The sequence below is a fragment of the Canis aureus genome, chromosome 5 (assembly GCF_053574225.1).
Source record: "Canis aureus isolate CA01 chromosome 5, VMU_Caureus_v.1.0, whole genome shotgun sequence".
NCBI lineage: Eukaryota > Metazoa > Chordata > Mammalia > Carnivora > Canidae > Canis > Canis aureus.
The window spans coordinates 61952248-61972087 of NC_135615.1; the positions used below are offsets into that span (position 1 = coordinate 61952248).

Sequence of the window (19840 nt, forward strand, 5' to 3'; positions counted from 1 at the left end):
TATATGTCTCCCTAAATAAATTTACTTACAAATAAGGTCACTTTGGTCCTAGATAGATACATAGATAGATACATATAGATGCTAGACAGATAGTTATAGATCAATCACTGAGTCATTGGTCCCTTTGGGGAATTCTAGGGAACCACTTAAATCTTTGGAAAAACTGATAAATCAAGTATTTATCCTACTTTTTCATATGACTTGTATCTCAGGGTATCCATATAGTTGATGAAGGAAAATTTTTCCTTATAAAAGTTTTCTAGCTAATAAATGGAGAAGGAATGTTGGAAGTGGAGCATCACTTTTGCAAGACTTAATGAATCAACGGATCTAGGCAATGAATACCAATGAGTTGTAATGTTATGGAAAGAGATAAAACAGATAGTGTATACTTCCGACTGAAAGAACACAACACTGCCAATGAAATGATCTTGCGAAACCATATTGAACTTGAATCTGCTCAAGCTTCTAGGCCTAATTACCAATTTACAGGATATACAAGGGATAGTGGTACTTATCAAATGACCCATAGGATGCAATCAGCAAATCTAAATTATAGAAGACTCTACAAAACAAATGATCTAGCTTCTTTAAAAAGAAAAAGATTTTAAAAACTTTGAGACAGAGCGCTAGAAGAAGGAGGGGCAGAAAGAGAAGTAGACTTCCTGCTGAGTGTGGAGCTTGATGTGGGGCTGGATCCCAGGACCCTGGGATCGTGACCTGAGCCAAAAGCAGATGCTTAACTGACTGAGCCACCCAGGCACCTCTGACCTAGCTTAACACAACTATATCCTCCCCCAAAAAACTGCAAGTGAAAAAATAGAAAGAGATGTAAGAAAATCCTAAAGACTGATATAGCACAGAAAATTACAAGGACTGGGCCTCATTTGGATCCCAATTCAAACAAATTGGGTAAATGTGAACACTTTGCCTGGTGATGTGGTGATATGGATAGTAATTACTATGAATTTAAAAATTGTGATAAAAAATTGTGATGTGATAATGATGTTATGATTATATTTTTTTAAAGTCCTTCTATTTTGGGGAAACACACCAACAGATTTCCAGAGGGAAGGACACTATGTTCTGAATGTGCTTTGAATTTGCAGGGCATGAGAGAAGGTAGCCAGGGGCCGCGGGCAGGGGTGGAGTGGGGGGCCGCGGAGAGGAAAACGAAGCGGGGACCAAGTGTCAGTGATGCTGAAACTGAGACTCATTCTCATTATTCTCTTTACTTTTAAATATGCTTAAAGAGAGGTGCCTGGGTGGCTCAGTGGTTGAGCATCTGCCTTCTGCTCACGTAGTGATCCCGGGGTCCTGGGATGGAGTCCCACATCGGGCTCCCCGCAGGGAGCCTGCTTCTCCCTCTGCCTTTGTCTCTGCCTCTCCCTGTGTCTCTCATGAATGAATATATAAAATCTTTAAAAAAAATACATGCTTAAAGATTCCTGCAATAATGTTTTTTTAAAAACCAGAATGGGGGGATGCCTGGGTAGCTCAGGGGTTAAGCATCTGCCTTTGACCCCTGGAGTCCCGGGATCGAGTCCCACATCGGGCTCCCTGCTTGGAGCCTGCTTCTCCCTCTGTCCGTGTCTCTGCCTCTCTCTCTCTGCATCTCTCATGAATAAATAAAATCTTAAAAAAAAAAAAAACTGGATGATGTAGGAGAACGATGGGCAGGGTCAGTGACAGGGAGGAAATTAAGGAAGCCTCAGTGAGAAAATGCATTCAAAATTGAATGATAAGGAGCCAGCCGCAGGAGGATACACTGGAGGAATATTCCAGGCAGAGGAAACAGCATGTACCATGCCACCCAGATTACTCAACACTGTCTAAGAAATAACCTTGTAAAGCCTTGTAAAATGCCACTTACCCATTTTCTAAATTATATGATCAGCCAAGAGAAGATGTCTAATTAGCAACTGAAAATATGGCTGCATTGAAAATGATGCTAATTTTCACCAGGGTTTCTTCCCTCCAAATGGAGATGTGTGTATAAACCTTATGCTTTGGATTAAAATTTCAAGTGTCTTTTTTTTCCCTCGAAATTTTGATTAAAATTATTTTAATTAAAAAATTTTTAATTGCCTTATTGTCATCGCTTGCCGTCTGATTCCACCACTGGGATCCATCCCTGCACCTGCTGGAGTCCCATAAGCTGCCAGTTCAACAGCCACATGTCAGTAAATAAAAGGAAAATACAGTTTTTTATATTTGTGAAATATTGCACCAATGCATGTAGTGTAAAATAGCCCAGTATGGTCCCAGCTGAATAGTAAGAGGGTGATTTATTCCCAAGGCTCTGTTTCCATTTTTGCTGTTTATGATAGCATATCAACGGAGCTTTTTGATTGAATTACCACCTTGTATTCAGGCTGGGACCATGCATTATTACATATGTAAGTATAAATGTTGATGCAAATGAGTTTTCCTAATGAAATGAGAGGCAGTTTATTTTTCCTTGCATAATGGGTGGTTCTGAGGAGCAGATTTATTTTCTAAAAGTGAGTACATGCTTATTTTTCAATTTGTCATCCATTCTTAGCATGAGCACCCCAATAATTCAGATCTACAGATCTTTAAGCGTCCACATGTTAATGTGGATTTTTTTTCATTTTTAAACTGAAATCAATTTCAATGTGATTTATCATCAGAGAATTGCCTTATGTAAAATGCTTAAGTGAATGAAGTAATAACTTTAGGCCCATCAGTTAGAGAGAGCAATTTTCAGTTTCTCAGTTCTAAATAAATGGTGAGATCCCAGGTCACATTTTCATTTTATTCATTACGCTGCATGCTTTAGTTATTACTGAGTTTGGGAATGGCTAGAAGCTTCAAATGAGCTGAATTACTTTTAAATATTGCTGAATTTTATTTTATACAATTTGAGTTACTTGGCAGGGTGTTGCTTGCTATTCTATTATCCCCTCACCTGAATCAGCTGGCCAAGTCTGGAGTTTATTTCACTCTTCATAAATTAGGATACTAATGTTGAGCCATGGGCTCTCTCCCCGCATATGAAATTAACTGCAGCTTCCTTGCTTTGGAAGTGGATTGAGGATTTACTTAGTAAATACTTCCCCTGTGACTGCAGAGGGAGAACCAGGCTCAAGGAAGAGCAGAGTGGGAAAATTTCTCTTCCACGTTCAAGAAGCTGAAGGCTCAGGTGAGCAGATCCCAAAGACAGAGTTTGCGTGCCAATCCTTCTAAACAAAAGTCAGGTGGAGCCCTCCGAGAGCATGATGGGAGTTTAGGGACAATATAATAATAAGAAGAAGAATAGTAACAATAATCCTGTTTGTTATACTTGTTTGTAAGTAATATATAATAAATATATGTGTCAGACAAATATATAAGATACATAACTACTAAGAGTAATAAAAATAATCCTACTCATTTATTATGCTCATATAAATAATATATGATAATAAATATATGTATTATACTAATAAATAGAATACATATGCTAATCATAATGGTGATAGTAATAATCCTGTTTATTATATTCATATGTAAATAAGATATAAAAATAAATATATCATTATACTAAATATATAGGATATATTTACTAATCATAGCAATAATAATTCTGTTCATTTATTATACTCACAAGTAAATAATATATAATAATAATATGCATTATATGAATATATACTAATAATGGTAATAGTAATAATCCTATTTATTTGTTATACTCATATGTAAATAAGATATCAAAATAAATATATGCATTATAGTAATATATAATGTATATACTACTAATAACAATCCTATTTCTTTGCACTTTTATATAAATAAGATATAATAAAAACTATATGTGTTATATTACTATCTAGATTACACATCCTAATAATCATAATACATAAGCATTTGTTGAACACTTACTGTGTCCGGGCACCCTGGTAGGTATCTAACATGCATTATCTCATTTAATGTCCACAATAGGGGATCCCTGGGTGGCTGAGCAGTTTTAGTGCCTGCCTCCAGCCCAGGGCGTGATCCTGGAGTCCTGGAATCAAGTCCCACATCAAGCTCCCTGCATGGAGCCTGCTTCTCCCTCCGCCTATGTTTGTCTCTCATGAATAAATAAATAAAATCTTTTAAAAAAAGACCCTCCATGGGATCCCTGGGTGGCGCAGCGGTTTAGCGCCTGCCTTTGGCCCACGGCGTGATCCTGGAGACCCGGGATCGAATCCCACATCAGGCTCCCGGTGCATGGGGCCTGCTTCTCCCTCTGCCTGTGTCTCTGCCTCTCTCTCTCTCTCTGTAACTATCATAAATAAATAAATTTTTTAAAAAGTGTTAATAATTCTATAAAAAAAAAAGACCCTCCAAGGTAAGAACTATAATTTCCATTATGCAAACACAGAAACAGCAGCTCAGAGAAGTTAAGGGACTGGCCAGGGTCACCCAGCTCATACCCGGAGGAACCAAGATTTAAAACATTCTACTCTGGCAAGATTTGCACTGGTAGAGGAAGGCTTCTTGGCACAGTGCTCGTGAAAATGTTCCATAGGAGGAAAAGGAGATTGTGTCTCCACGTGGTGGGTTAGACGTGAAACTTTAAAAAGTCAGACACATCTGGTTAAGTTCCAATTCTGGGGCTGTCACTTAAACTAAATGGCCTTGCGTAAGTTGCTGAACCTCTGCCTGCCTCAGTTTCCCCTGGCAATATGGAGATGCTAATGATACTATAGCTATTTTGAAGACTTTAATGAAGCAATGCAAATGTCCAGTGGGTCGGAACCTCTTGGCACCAGCTATCCTTAAACTAAAATCGTACACCAGATTCCCTCAGGTAGGAGCTGCCTCTGGGAGCTATTTTAAAGGGGCTTTATCAATTCGCATTTCTAATTACCCTCCAACTACCTGCCTGGCCAGTCTTCTGAGGACTTGCTAGGTGATTGATGTGATACCACTCAGAAACGTCTTTGAGTTCTTCAGAAGAAAGGTTTTCTGTACAATCCAGCTGGTGGTGTTACCATTTAGAGGAATCTGAAAACCTAACTGTGCTGCTGATACACTCATAGGGAGTTGAAAGGGGGATTATCTTTTAAGACTCGAGAATGTTGATGTTTGCAAACATTTTCTTGCTGCCTCTCCGAACACTGCAAATTGACTGCTGAGATAATGGGCGAAAGATGACATCACACAAAACAGCAGCCTTTTAAGTGCAAGAGCTGGAGGAGCCACTTAGAGTGATTAGGAAATCCTTAAATGAGTGTTTGCGAAGTATTGGCTAACCCTTAATGTTTGCCTTTTTTTTTTTTTTTTTTTATCCTGGCATCCAACTCGAAAAATCTGACCTTGAATAATTATCTAGCCCCTGGCTTTCAGCACCAGGGGCAGAAAGGCTCTGGGCAACCATGTGGTTGTGTGTGGACCACACCCCCGAACGTTAGCCTCATTAGGAAACGTAAATGTGCAATTGCGTGAGGTGCCCCGCTAAATGCCCCAGGAAAAATGGGCAGGTTTCTCTCCTCTCACTTCCACTTCCAAAATGCCTATCCAGCTCTTTTGAAAGTCAGATAAACTATCTCGTTCTGTTTAAACTGGCCTGGATCCTACTAGTCCCTGTGGCCACCAGGGATGGGGAAAAGTTGGCTTTCTCAGGAGGATTCTTTGGCCCATTTACCAGTGTAGGTAGAATGGTTGAAACTCCTCTCTTTTGGACCCAGGTCTCCAGGGAGATGGGGTGAGCAGGGGGCAGCTAAGCCTGGGGCTAATGTTCGATCTTTTACTATCTATCTAGATCAATGTATGATATCTTCTGGAAACCAATTTTCTGGCCTTAAGAAGACCATAGATAGAGAGAGAGAGAAACAGAAATAGATACAAAACTCTTTTCTATCTATCAAAGAATGCATTTCCCTCATTGAAAAGTCAGAAAGTACAAAAGTGTAAAATAAGTCAGGGGGGAATGTACGTGATCTTACTTCCCAGTGAAGATCTTGAGGGTGGTTTTTTTTTGTTTGTTTTTGTTTTGTTTTGTTTTGTTTTACCCTGTGCATTGTTACATAGTTGAGACGATGCTATGTAGGTGTTTGGGTATTCAGCAATTTTCATATCATTATACCATGGGCATGTATTTCTCCAAGCTTTGGCTGATAGCGTCATTCTATTCCCCCACAGGGCTATGCCATCATGTGCATAACCCAATCCCTAGCCGTGGGCATTCAGGCTGTTTTCAGTGTTTGGTTATTAGAAACAAACGCTGCCGGGTTGACATCTTGCCACCAACCTTTCCAGTGCTTCACCAAGTTCAGCCTGCATAGCAAACCAGCAGGTGCAAGAAACGTTCCTCGGTCACACATTTCACCACCACTTCAGCAGGCAAGGATTACGACTGCCTGGATTATTTTAACTTCCAGCACAGGGCTTTTCAGACACTTGATAGGAAAGAGGAAATAAAAGCCACATGTTGTCTTGTGACTATGTAACCATCTCTTTGAGAGTCACTTGGTTTAAGAAAAATAGATTAAGCCAATGAGCCAAAGCAGAAGGTGATACTCTGAAAACCTGATATACCAAGACTTCCTAGATCTGGTTTAAAATGATTGCTCACTGTCTGCAGCAAATCTTCAGCAGGGAGTGGAGATGACAAGTACATTGTAAACAGACAGGTCTTTTCCTTAAGTAAAAAGAAGAGTGAGCCTTTCTATCATGGTCTCTGAGCGCTCTGTGCAGGCGAAAGGAGACTGGTTGTGCCAAGTAGATCCTTATTATCATCAGGGAGTCATCAGGATGTAGTGTTGGAGGAAATGAAGCCCAAGTGTACAGACATTCGCAGGATGTTTGATGCCCAGCGCTGCACTCAGGGAGGACCAGGGAGTCCTCCCAATGGAGGGATTTGGCCTGCCCTGATTGCTGAGACCCTGGATGGTTGGTTTTCCTCATTGTGATCTCCCAGAGCTCTTTCTGTTCTGGATCAGGGTCCTTTCCTGTCTTCGATACCTATCACAGAGGGCTTTGGGAAGCTAGCAGAGAGAACGATCTGAGGCATAAGTCCTTATCTGAGCATGCCCACAGAAGACGTTCCATTCAAAACTCTCCTTCTCTGATCTTCTCTTCCCTTCTCTCTCCTTTCTACTCATTCCTCCTCTTTTCTCTCTTGCCTGAGTATCACACCTGACTGGTTCATGGCCAGAAGCAGTTTAAACTCCTTGGATGTTACTCCCTGGGCTGGAGACCAGCCTATCACAAGAGCTGCTTGAGAAGGGGGGGGTGCTCCCCACTAATTCCTTGGGGGCAAGTCTTAATCCTTGAAAAGCAATAATGAGGTTTAATGGAGTTCAACAGGAGAGGAGAGCCACCAAGTATCTTTTCAGATGCAAAACTATGTAAATCCTGAAAGAAACCAAATGCATACAAAGATGGGGGAGAGAATTTCCAAATAGATAAAAGCATAAAGATTCAGATTTTCTGCTGTCATTTTTTTTAAATGAGTGCAAGTTTCACATGGTAATTTCTTGATAGTGTGTCTTATACTTGTATTTATCCCCCCAAGCTCCTAGTAAAATGCTCTGTGCAGATAAGTTTATTCATTTAACACTTCTCAACTGTTTAGTGAGTGTTTATATGACAAGTACTGTGTGGGGTGAAGAGGATACAAGAATGAACAGAACCAACCTTATCTTTCTTCTTTTGGACTGTGCAGTCCTAATGGGAGATAAATGTTAGGCAGATCCTTGAACTTTCTGAAGGGAAAATGAAGGCGGTACGTGGAGATTTGGTTTAGACTGGAGGCCGGATAGGGTGGTACAAGGAGTTGTCATCAGAGGAGGTTTCCTTAAGAGATGGTGTTCTAGCTGATTCCTGAAGGATACATAGAGAACTTAACCTAGAAAAGAACATGAGAAACAGTTTTCCAGGCAAGCAAAAGCATAGGCAAGGACAGTTGGAAGGGAAGGCACTGGCCAACAGGGAGAACTCTCTAACTTAAGTGGCAGGAGCTGAGGTCACATAGATAGGCTGGAGCCCGATTAGCAAAGTTTTGTCAGCCCCCAGGAAGACACTGGAACATGAACCTGAGGATAAGAAAAACCACTGATTCTGTTTTATTTTTAACTTATTTTTTTTTAAAGCAGTGAAGTGACATGATTAAATGCGCATTTCAAGATCCCTAGGATTGCTTTGTGAGGAAGGGGTGAAGCGACCCCTAAAGGGACCAGATGAGCCAGCATCTGCATGGAAGATGGTGGTGTCTCAGAGGAAGGTGGTGGAAGTGGCTAATGGAGAGACAGATGAGGAAGGGGGAGTTTTTTTCAGGAAGAAGTGACAAGTCTTAAGACTGGATGGAGGTGGGGTCTGGTGAAAAGATATCAAGGGTGAATTTAAGATACCTGCCTTCAAGCAGCCATTTAATACAGAAGGAAACTCGGAGACCAGACAACTCAGAAGTGGAAAATAAATAAATATAAGTGAATCAAGCATCACAGTGATTAGTTTAGTGCTACTTAAGACCTCTGATTTGCTATGTATTCTGGAAAAATAACACAAGACCCCATTTGGATGGTCAGTTCTTGCCCCCAGGAGTTTATAATGATGTAGAGCCCAGGTGCTATTACAAACATTGTTATGTGAACATCAACCAAATTCCATCCTATTTCTTAACACATGCTATCTTCACCACTCTCCTTGGGGGGGGGGGGGGGGGGACCACAAATGTAGTCCCCTCCAAGTTTCTATACTATTCAATAAATTAGATAATTAATATAAATCATCTGACCTCTCACTACCCTGAATTTATTTTCCAACCCAAACTGAGCTCTGCTATCCATACTGTTCTCCTGGTAACCATAGGGTATGTGATTCTTAAGAGATTTTAACATGGTTTATCCAGTTATTTCAATAAGTTCTTTAAAAGAAATGGGGTAGGGGATCCCTGGGTGGGTCAGCAGTTTAGCACCTGCCTTTGGCCCAGGGCGTGATCCTGGAGTCCCAAGATCCTGGAGTCCCTGATGGAGTCCCACGTCAGGCTCCCGGCATGGAGCCTGCTTCTCCCTCCTCCTGTGTCTCTGCCTCTTTCTCTCTATGTCTATCATAAATAAATAAATAAATCCTTAAAAAATAATAAATAAATAAATAAATAAATAAATAAATAAATAAATGAAACGGGGTATTTTTTTTCAGAAAGTAAACGATGGCATTTGTGCCTTTGTAAATCATGATGGATTTTCCATATTCTCTACTATAAAGAACCTTTTTTTTTTCTCTTAGGAAGGAAAATTAAGGTTGCTGTACCATGGGATCACTTTCATTATCTTTAGCATACAAATGATCTCTTAAAAAGATTTTCTTCCGCTACATATGTACAGTATCAATGATATAATTTACATTGCATCCTTCATATTAACACTCTGATCCATCATCGCTAACAATGCAGGGTCTTTGTGTGAGGGGCTGTCGGACAAATGTTTTAGCTTGTGAGAAGAAAATTGTTAGCATTTGAATAGAGAATGGTACAGGAAGGATTAATAGCCTACTTTGATGGATTAGAATGTAGGGAAATTGCTCAATATTAATATGAAAATGTTTGTGAATTGGTTGCAAGGTGCTGTCAATGGAAAATGATTATGTCTCCAAGGCCTTATCAGTTGAGACTTGACTCTTAGCAAAGACTTTCACACAAAAGACTGATGAGAGGTATGGAGGATGACGGGCTCTGGGAGCTGGAACAAAAACCCACCATTCAACCGCTGGAGTCCTCCTGTCACTCTGGATGTCCTTTCTGTGATATCGTGTATCTTCATGTCAACATATCTGGGTATGGATTTATAACAGAAGAGAAAGGGATGTGTGGGTGATTGTATTATTTCTATAATTTAGCCTTTCCGTCTTTGAAAACCCAATCAGAAACAGGCAGGGTGTCGTTGAGTAAATAATAATCTAAAATTTTTGTCTCTGTGCAATGGTTTTTATGTTGGTAATATTTGCAAGGATGGTCAACGGTTCCAAAACCATGACATGAAAATCACCGTTTAATACCGGTGTCAGCAAACTCAATCAGAGTAAGCCTCATTTTAGAATGATGTCTGAGAGGTTTGGGGATGTTAAAAAGTTACACTTGCGAAATTGCTCTCTGATGCTTTGAACATACCTTAAGCTTCAATTTACCTTTGGAAACCGATTTCCTACTGAAAGTTGAAATTAGGGGATCCCTGGGTGGCTCAGCAGTTTAGCACCTACCTTTGGCCCAGGGCATGATCCTGGAGTCCCAGGATCGAGTCCCACATCGGGGTCCTGGCATGGAGCCTGCTTCTCTCTCTGCCTGTGTCTCTGCCTCTCTCTCTCTCTCTCTGTGTCTATCATGAATAAATAAATCTTTTTTTAAAAAAAAAGTTGAAATTAATAACACAATGGACACTCATAGAGCTTTGTTGTTCTACAAAAGTCCTAGACATTAGCTTTGCCCCTCTGGAGGGGTACCCCCCATCCCCAGCGCTGGGCCGCCTCACCCTGCGGCCACACAGTAACGCTGACGTTCATTCTCTCTGATTGTCAGAATAGAAATGACAAGCTGAGCAGCTGGAAACGATGTTCTTAAAATGGAACCACTGTCTCTTCCAAGAACGGAGGGGTGCCCTCAGTAGGGTCCTTAGGGTATATTTTTCCCATTTAAGTTTCATTTTTAGTGTTAGAACAGGCTTTGTCCACCTCAGCACCATTGGCAAAATTATCCTTTGTTGTGGGGGCTGCCCTGTGCATTACAGAGGCTTAGCAACATCTCTGGCCTCCACCCACTAGATGCCAGTAGCATCCCCCCAGTAGTGACTTACCAAAAATGTCTCCAGACATTGCCATGCCCCCTGGGGGACAACCTTCTCTCCCAGCTGAGAACAACTGAACTAAAGAAATAGAAGGTAATCAGATAAGAATATTATTGTTGGAATGAAAAACAGATATAATGTTACAATTATTTTCTCCTTAAAAGATGAGAGTCCATCATGTTTGTTTATGTATTTTTTTTTTATAAAGTAATGATACTAATGACTGTCTGCTGAATGCTAGCCATTTCCCTGGCATCAAATCCTTTAATATCATTACATAATCCTGGGAAAAATCTGAAGACTCAGGTAAAATGACTCCCATTTCACAGACCAGGAAGCTGAGGTTTGCAGACGTTAAACCTCTTGCCGCAAATCAATCTGTTAATATGGCACAAACAGGACCCAAGACTGAGTGGCTCTGACAACAGTGCTCTTCACCACTTCTATGTGTTTCTGGTCCTGAGGTCTTTGCTACAGATACCTGTACTGTGCCCTGACAGTCTCCTATGTTTAATGAATCTCAGCCTTCACCTCTAGTCCCTAAAATGAGCTCCTTTCCAGGCTGTTGGAGGGTCACCAGGCAATATAGCATTGGGGGTGGGGTGGGGTCGGAGGTGGAGGGTATTGTAAATTCCAGGGTCCTGTTCAAGAGTGAAGCGCCAATGAGCTCTCCATGATGCCTTGCATCTTTCCTGCTACATTAGGCTGACATCCCTACCTCTACATGTAGTTGCTGAATGGGTTGACTCTTGCAAGATGAAGAAACCTGAAATAATGGTGCTGGGAATTATCTAGAAGCCTATGGACCCCCAAAATGCTTGTGTTTTCTTTATAGTCCTTAATAGGTGAAATGCCCGAAGATGGAGACATCATTCTATCCTGGCTGGGTATTTGATGCTTTTAGTCTGGTGCTTTGGGTCACAACCCCAGCCCTTTGCACAGCTAAGTATTGAACCTTCACAAAACAGATGCACATCTGCATAAATACGCAAGTTTGTGTAGATTTTTTTTTTGGGGGGGGGGGGTCAAAGAACCCACCAAGACTTCCTTACCTGGATCTCAAATTAGTAATCCATTTTCAGACTACTTTTGTGGGCTCTCCAATAATTTTGGTCCAAGTCAGAGCAGCACCTTCTTTATAACAAAAGAAACCCATATTTGGACATATTGGGACCTAATTTGTGGAAATGAGCAGACACAGTAACCAGTGAAGGTACACCAGGGAGAGCAGGTGACATCTTTCCTCTGGCCTGGCAATGTGCATTTAAGAAAGCTGACAGCTTGCAAGACCAGCCTGTGGCAGATGCGTCCCCGGCGTGCCCCTGGGATTGGCAGCTTCATTATTGCTGTTGTCAGTGTTTGTGGAGTGCTGACCCTGTGCGCCAGCCAGGCCTTTCCCAGGTAGAGATGTTCATTGTAACCTATTAATTCCCAGGCGAAGACAGAGTCAAGCTAGAGAGCTGGCGGCTCTTAATCTGGCTGCTGCACTTTCTGCTTTAACTCCCCCTTGTTTGTGGCTGAAGAGCTCAGACCTCTGCCCTGTCTATTGTCATCCTAGCCTGAATTCTCCTGTCTCTTTTTGAATTAAAAACTTTCCCCCAAAGTTATACATGTTCCTGGTTCTAAAATTCAATAAGGCTCCCCCTTGCTTCCTCAGTTTCCTATTCACTCACCCCAATCGTGCACCCTTAAAAGATATATTCAGTTCATTCTGACATATGTTTGGAAACTCATTTCCTTGTTTCTAAATAACATGATTGTATGGCTTTTCTTTTTAAATCCAGGTATTGTCTGTTAACTTCCTACCGTAGAATATGAGTGTTCTTGGTCTTAATGCATTTCTCACCACTGCCCCCAACACACGTGCCTGGCAACACACAGGCTGACTTCCTGTCACCTTCCTCCCAATAGAGTCATGTCACAATTTGATTTAGTTCAATAATCAGCCTTTACCTTGTCATGTTCATATCAATATTACCCTCAACTGAGCCACTAATTATGATTACATTTCCTTCTTGTAGAACTTTTTGTTTTCTCTGGAGTTGCTAATAGCCTTGTTTTCTAGCTACCACTTGCAGACTCCCTATCAAAACTGTGACTCTTCTCTCAGCATTTAAAATACATCTGCTATTTGGTCAGTTTGGGATTCTTCTAGGAGACATCCCTTTTGGACTCTAGCAGCACCACATTCTCCTACTCAGTCTGGACTGACTGTCCTCTACCTTGACTTCTTTATATGTTTCTTCAGCATCATCCCAGGAATCCCTTTACTTTTTTTTTTTTTTTTTTTAAGATTTTATTTATTTGAGAGAGAGCACATAAGCAGGGGGAGGGGCAGAGAGGTGGAGACATGCAGACTCCCCGTCAAGACCTGAGCCAAAGGCAGATGCTTAGCAGACAGAGGCGTCCCCTAGCCGCACTTTAAATACTTGGTTGTCAAGGGCCATTTCTATCACTGCAGAAAGTTCTATCAGACAGTGCTATGTGAGATCTGACAGGAGGAGGAATTCAGTACTTGACAAATCAGGACACAACAGCAGCTCGGCTGAAAGGTCTCACATTTATTACTGAACCAACCTACTGGTATAGAGGCATAGTAACAGAGAAAATCATTTCCTTGATAAGACATGTCTATTGACCAGGTAGGAAGGATGTTTCCATATTGATAGGATAGGAACATGTGATCTCCACGTGGCTTAAATATGTGTGCCAATTATGTTTGCTATTTCATGATGTGCGATGCTTCCTCACAGACCCAGTGCCTCCTCTTGGAGTTGTACCTGATTTTATTACCAGTTTTTGTCTGAATCCACTGGGGAATGGGACGATTCTGCTTTTGTTTCTTGGCTAGGAATCGCTTGATTCTGAAAGTCTTGTGAGAAGACATGGCAATTACAGTCAACCACACACAACCAGGATGGCAGCAAAAAGGAGAGACCCTTTACTCTTTTTGTTAAGTTGGATCTCTGTTTCCTGGATCTATGTCCCTATCTTTTGGTGGGCATCATCCAGTAACTTCTGACTGTGGATTCATGATCATGAGATATATATTCGTTGAGTATGAAAATGCCCTTTTTCTAGCCTTTCCAACAAATGTTAAGGCTGCAAGTGATTCCTTTTCAAAGCATAAAAACCTACTGTACTTTCCCCTACCTTATTGCTCTTTAAGCATAACATAGAACATGTTTTTAGAGTCATTGGCACTTTCAGACTTTAGGGAACATTGAGTATGTCTTTACAATCTATCACTAACCACTCGGAATTAATAACGGCCTACATAATACAGCCCTTTACTATTTAGCAAGCATTGTCATAGCCAAAATCTCATTGTGGGAGGCAAATAGACATCATGAGTCCTATATCCGAAGAAGCTGAGGCTAAACCAGGACCACACTGTTCATAAATGTCTAAGACACTGTATTCTGACTCCTGGTGAGTACAAGATTGCTCAAGAAACCAACAAAACATGTGCTTATGGCATAAGAAAAAACAGAGACATCACAAAAATTTAAGTTCTGATGAGCTTAGCCAGAATTTTGCATTAAGAAATTCTTCCAATGAGCTATTTTTATATGCATATATATTCTATAGGAGTTTTGTATTTTATGGTGGCATACGTTTGTGAACTCTATATGGTAGATCAGGGGAGCACCATAGTATTTCCAAGGTTTAGGAACTCTAAAGGTCTTAATCCGATTTGTTTCAGATTAGATGATTTGCTCCCCCCACCAACCTCCCACCCACCCGCTATATTTTGATTAAATGAAGTTAATTTCTGTAATCCTGCTCCAATTCAGTCCATCCCAGGAAATTACTTTCAGGCATTGACCAAAACTTTCCACATAAATGTTCTGTTGACTAAAGAGGGAGACTTTTTAACCTATACTCTCTGACGTTTTCTCCTGATCCTTATTCTACTTCCATCAATTTAGGGAGCTGGTGTTACTGAGAGTGGGAGTGGAGAAAGAAAAAATCAAAACAACAGGATTACATTGACCTTTATCAGAGCCTATGAACTATTTCTGGTTGCCAGGCAGAGGAAATAGCAAGTACAAAGATCCTGTGGCCCTTCTGAAGCTCCCATTCCCTCAATGTTCTGCTTTCCTAGGTAGGCATTAGCTAATTTTTAAAAGTAACCTCTGATAAAGTATTCCGGATGACTGTGGCTTAAATATAACTGGAAAACTTGTGCTAGAGACAATACTTCAATCCAAAGGGGGAAGAGAAGTAGTAGAATTTCTGAAATTGGCAGGCAGGGGACTTCGGTATTTTTCAACCATGGTGAACAACCCACCTGGAGAAGCAACAAAATACAAAGGGAACAGGGCAGGTTTTTAGATCAGGAGCCCCAGCTGGTTACCCCTGCTCTGTGCTATCATGGTTGTGTGATTAGTCACTCCTCACTCTAAATTGAGATAATACAAAACATGTCATGCCTTAACCTGTATCTCAAATGTAGAGGGTAGAGCAAAGTGCTCTGTAATGAGATACAGTAAAGAAGGAAGACCTTTGCAAACATAAACATTAAATCCGTGTTAGTTTTTTACCAAGTTAATTTCATGTCTTAATATTTTCATGTCAAGATGGAGTACTTTCACATAAGTCCCTCACAGCAGGTACACTTCTGTAACTCATTTTCCCATACCTATCAGAAATAAATTTTCCTTCCCTAAATATAGCCTGCATAAAATTAAATGTGTAGAAGTGCATGTATCAATCAGGGCTTTGGGTTGCAAACATAGAAATGGACTCTCTTAGCTTAAGGAGAAAAGGGGATTGTATTCAAAGTTTATCAGAGTGCATAGAATTGATATTCAACATAGTAACTCACAGGACCTGGAATTGTCCAATCAGAAGGGAGCTAGAGCAAGTTCCTGGTGGCCTCCTGCTGTTCTGAGAGTGAACCCTTAGGTTCCTGGATGATGGGGGAAACTGAGTAGATTCCAAAGAAGGGGGCTCACTCAGCCACAGCAGCATCATGTGCAGGTGCAGTTGGGGAGCTGGGGGCTGTGGGTTCCTCATCAAATGAGCCAAAGTATTTTAACTCTTTAACCACTGGCATGGGGTCACTAATTCAGACCCACTGAACATCAGTCCTGGCTGAAAGAGAGACCAAGAACACCAAGCTAGGGAAAGATTTAGAACCCCAGACAATGGGCAGGACATCTCCACCATCTTTTATGGGACATATGGAGGTCACTGTGCCTGGTTCTGAACACCACTGCTTCTCAAGGGAATTCCTAACTGTGCCCTCCTCTTTGTTCATCCAGGACACAGAGTCCTGCGTGGAGATGTCAGGCTGGCCAAGGCTAGGTGTGCACTCTGCCTGCCATGGAGTGAGGAGAGGGTGGTGTAAGGCCAATGCTGCTTCCTCCTACCATATAACCAAGGGGAATTTCTTCCAAGGAGAAACAGGCTTTAGAGGCTGGTTATCTGGTATTTGCTGGAATGAAAGTTTAATGTTGAGACAAAGATGCTTTCTTAAGGTGGTCTCCCAATCCGCTTCTCCTCCTCTCCCTCATCTAGACAGTAACTCTGCAAACAAGCCATCATCATCATCATCATCACCATCATCATCATCATAAAAAAAAAGGCCTTAAAAAACCATTAGGTGATCAGCAATGTGTTGCTCAGCCCAAGGTCACCTTGGATTTTCATCATGACTGCCATGTTTTTCTTCTCATTAAAATATTTGACAAGAATTCTTTGCACGGATGAGCAGTTCCAAGCACCCCAGCCCCACACTGTTCTCACAAAGATGTTGTACTGTCATAGCAAATAATTATGCGGCCAACTAAAAATCAGTATCTGCGTTACACACAAACACCGAAATCTGGTGTTTGCACAGGTACAGTGCCAAAGATAATGCATGATTTCTTGATAAAATAACATGTATTTTCTTCCCTTCAGGTTACTTGCAAGTGGCCTAAAAAGTAGGGTTTACATCTTTATTTCTGGATCCTAATTGCACCTAGCAAAGAGCTTTTTGATTACAGTTGATGGTTGAAAATGCTTATTGGATTGGACAGCAGTGTTGGAATTGCAAGAATATGAATATCCTAAGTCTAAGAAGTTGTATACAGGAGGAGGTCAAGTATTGTGTTTACGGGTAGGATGACCAACTGTCCAGGTTTGCTGGGGACTGAAGGGCTGCCCAGGACGCAGGACTTCCAGGACTAAAACTGGAAAGTCACAGGCTTGGACATCAGACAACCTAGATTTGAACCCTGGCTCTGTTACTTATCAACTGCAGACTCAGTTTTTAATTCGTAAAAGGTAAATAACAACACATTTCTTCCAATGGGCTTTGGAAATAAATATGCTAATATGTATAAAGTACATAGGACCACCTTGGATCATAGTACACGCTCAATGTCAACAAACAGTAAATTATTATAATGATGCCTAACTATATAAAATCTCCCACCAGAGTCCGGAGGATGCTTCCGGGAGTATCTTTCTCAAGATTTGTAAGTCTTTAAAATATTACATGTTGTAGGGGCACCTGGGTGGCTCAGTTGGTTATGCGTCCAAGTCTTGGTTTCAGCTCTGGTCATGATCTCATGGTCATGGGATTGAGCCCTGAATGAGGCTCTGCACTCAGTGTGGAGTCTGCTTCAGATTCTCTCTGCCTCTCTCTTTCTGCCCCTCCCCCACACTCATGTGCACGCTCTCTCTCAAATAAATAAAATCTTTAAAAATAATTGAATGTTGTAAAACTTAAAACAGTAGTGTGTCTGTTCCCAAACAATGTTATTTTGAAGCAGAAAAAAACTAACCTTTGCAGATACTGGCAAATAACAAGTCAAATTGGAAATCCCTTTGTATAATCACAGTATGTTATAGTGTGACACAGACTGAAACATTTGCAAATATGGAAAAAACTATCTTGCAATGAGCTATGTGATTCCACATTTCAGACAGCTCTTGTACTCTCCAACTCTCACCCTTCATACACACACAAACACAAACACCCCAACAAGATAACACAATATTGGTTGTTTTTGTACTAGGAACTTAAGGATTTCCCAAAATCATCCAGGGGAAAAGAAAAGGAAGGGAGTAGGCACTGGAAAAGCCTCTTCTACCTAAATAAATACCACTGAAATGCCACTGTAGCTCTGAACTCTTTGTTTCCCCCTCTCAATGGAAATGTTCCTTATCCCCAATTTCATGGACAAGCTTAAATCAACATGTAAATATTTTGCCATCACTAGGACCTGATTTCTTCATCTAAGTAACCAGAAGTCTTTAGTCTGCATGTGAAAGAACACAGAGGCCTTATCGTCTTACATGGAAACCAGGCCATGTGCTGGAAGCTAAACCATGAAAGAATAATCAGGATCTGTAAAGCAAAGGCTTGCCAGCTCTTAGAGCTACTGCTCCCCTGAGCTACTGTGGCCCACTGGCTGTTAGCCTGGACTAGCTTTTAATTGCATCTCAGCCCTGTGAACTCAGATCATTGGGATGAAAAGAAGAAACGGTCAATAATCTGGATGTTTTGTCTCTGCTGTCAAGTATGTGGGTGTTGGGGAATGTCTGTGCAGCTGAGCTCTGACCTGTTATGCAGGCTTGAATCCTTTTTCTTTCTCCTTAGACAAGAAGATCCACTCAGGATGAGTTACACTCAGAATTGTAAGGTAATTGTAGTGCTTCCATTTGAGGGCAAAAGGATGATCAGAAAACAAAGACCGGTGCTGGATGCTTCAGTCTGAGGAGGGAGTTGTCTAAAGACATGATGACCTAAATCTTTAAACTCTTTAAACGATGCAAATGAAGGTGATCAGAGTCTTGCTTATGAAATCCTGAAAAGACTACAATAAAGGTATACTATCCAAGGTTGCATGACATGGATGAGAGAGAGCGTTGGTTCTCAAATTTGGATGCATGTTGGAATAACTCAGGAGGCTTTAAAAAATCCACTGTCCAGGCAGCTTCCCTGACCAACTAGTTGAGAACCTCTAGAGATGAGATCCAGGCCACAGTAACAGTAAATCTCCCTAGATGATTCCCAAGTGCAATCAAGTTTGAGAACTACCGGCACAGAGTGGTGCTTTTCAAACTGTGAGGGTACAACACAGCACCTGGGGAAAAATGCTCATTCTCATTCAGAAAGTCTGTGGTGGGTCTCAGATAGTGCATCTCTTACTGGCTTCCAAGCAGAGCTGATGCTGCTGGTCCAGGGACCTCCCCTGGAGTAGTGAGAACATAACATATAATGAAGAAAACTTGAAGTGAGGACATCTCTGAATATTTGCTCTGTCATTTTTTTTAGCCATAGGATAATCAATCATCCTAGTTTTCTGGGACTTTTCCTGGTTTTGGCATTTGAAAGTCCCATATTCTGGCCAAACCGAGACCCTATATGTGATTGTGGGAAATGAGAAAAAACCCTGAGTCCCGTAAGGTTGGTGTGAGAATAATGTGTGTGCAGATGTCTGCTATATTGACCCTGTATAGAGGAGGAGTCCAGAAAGTGTCTGATAGTTGAAAGACAAGATAATAGTATGCAGGGGCGCCCGGGTGGTTCAGTTTGTTAAGCATCTGCCTTCTGCTCAGGACGTGATCCCAGGATCCTGGAATCTAGCCCCTGCTCAGTGGGGAGTCTGCTTCTCCCTCTCTACCTACCCTTCCCCTCTGCTTGTGCTCTTTCTCTAATAAACAAATAAAATCTTTTTTAAGAAAGATAATAGTTTGCAAATTAAAATGAAAATGAGCTACTACTTCATACTCACCAGACTGGCTAATGTGAAAATGCCAATGTTGTCCAGGATGTGGAAAAGTGGGACTCTCATGCACTGCCGATAGGGATCAAATTGGTAGAATCACATAGAGAAAACTGTGGCAGTATGTACTTACCCCAAGCATAGGTGTCCCCTATGGCCCAGACATTTCCATCCCAGATACATACCCAAGAGAAATGCATAATGTTCACCAAAAGATATACATAGGAGCTTTACTTACAACAGTGAGAACTTAGAAACAACTCAAAGGTCTGTTAGTTAATTGGCTATAGAAATCATAGTATATTCATAAAATGGAACATAGCAATAAAGATAAATGAACTACTG

General features: G+C 41.2%; 1 long non-coding RNA gene across 25 annotated transcripts in view; it reads right to left on the reverse strand.

Annotated features, from left to right (window-relative positions):
- The window catches only part of LOC144314367 (uncharacterized), a 41714-nt gene that overhangs the window by 19650 nt on the left and 2224 nt on the right, over positions 1-19840 (reverse strand). For 13 of the 25 annotated variants that reach the window (XR_013380236.1, XR_013380217.1, XR_013380232.1 and 10 more), the window contains exons 3-9: positions 19505-19567; positions 10779-10847; positions 10189-10323; positions 9689-9762; positions 8909-9037; positions 7630-7840; positions 6242-7347 (exon numbers count right to left, since the gene is read on the reverse strand). This is a non-coding gene — a long non-coding RNA (uncharacterized LOC144314367). The remainder of the gene's footprint in view (positions 1-6241; positions 7348-7629; positions 7841-8908; positions 9038-9688; positions 9763-10188; positions 10324-10778; positions 10848-19504; positions 19568-19840) is intronic. The other 12 variants (XR_013380238.1, XR_013380221.1, XR_013380239.1 and 9 more) reach the window with 12 other exon arrangements.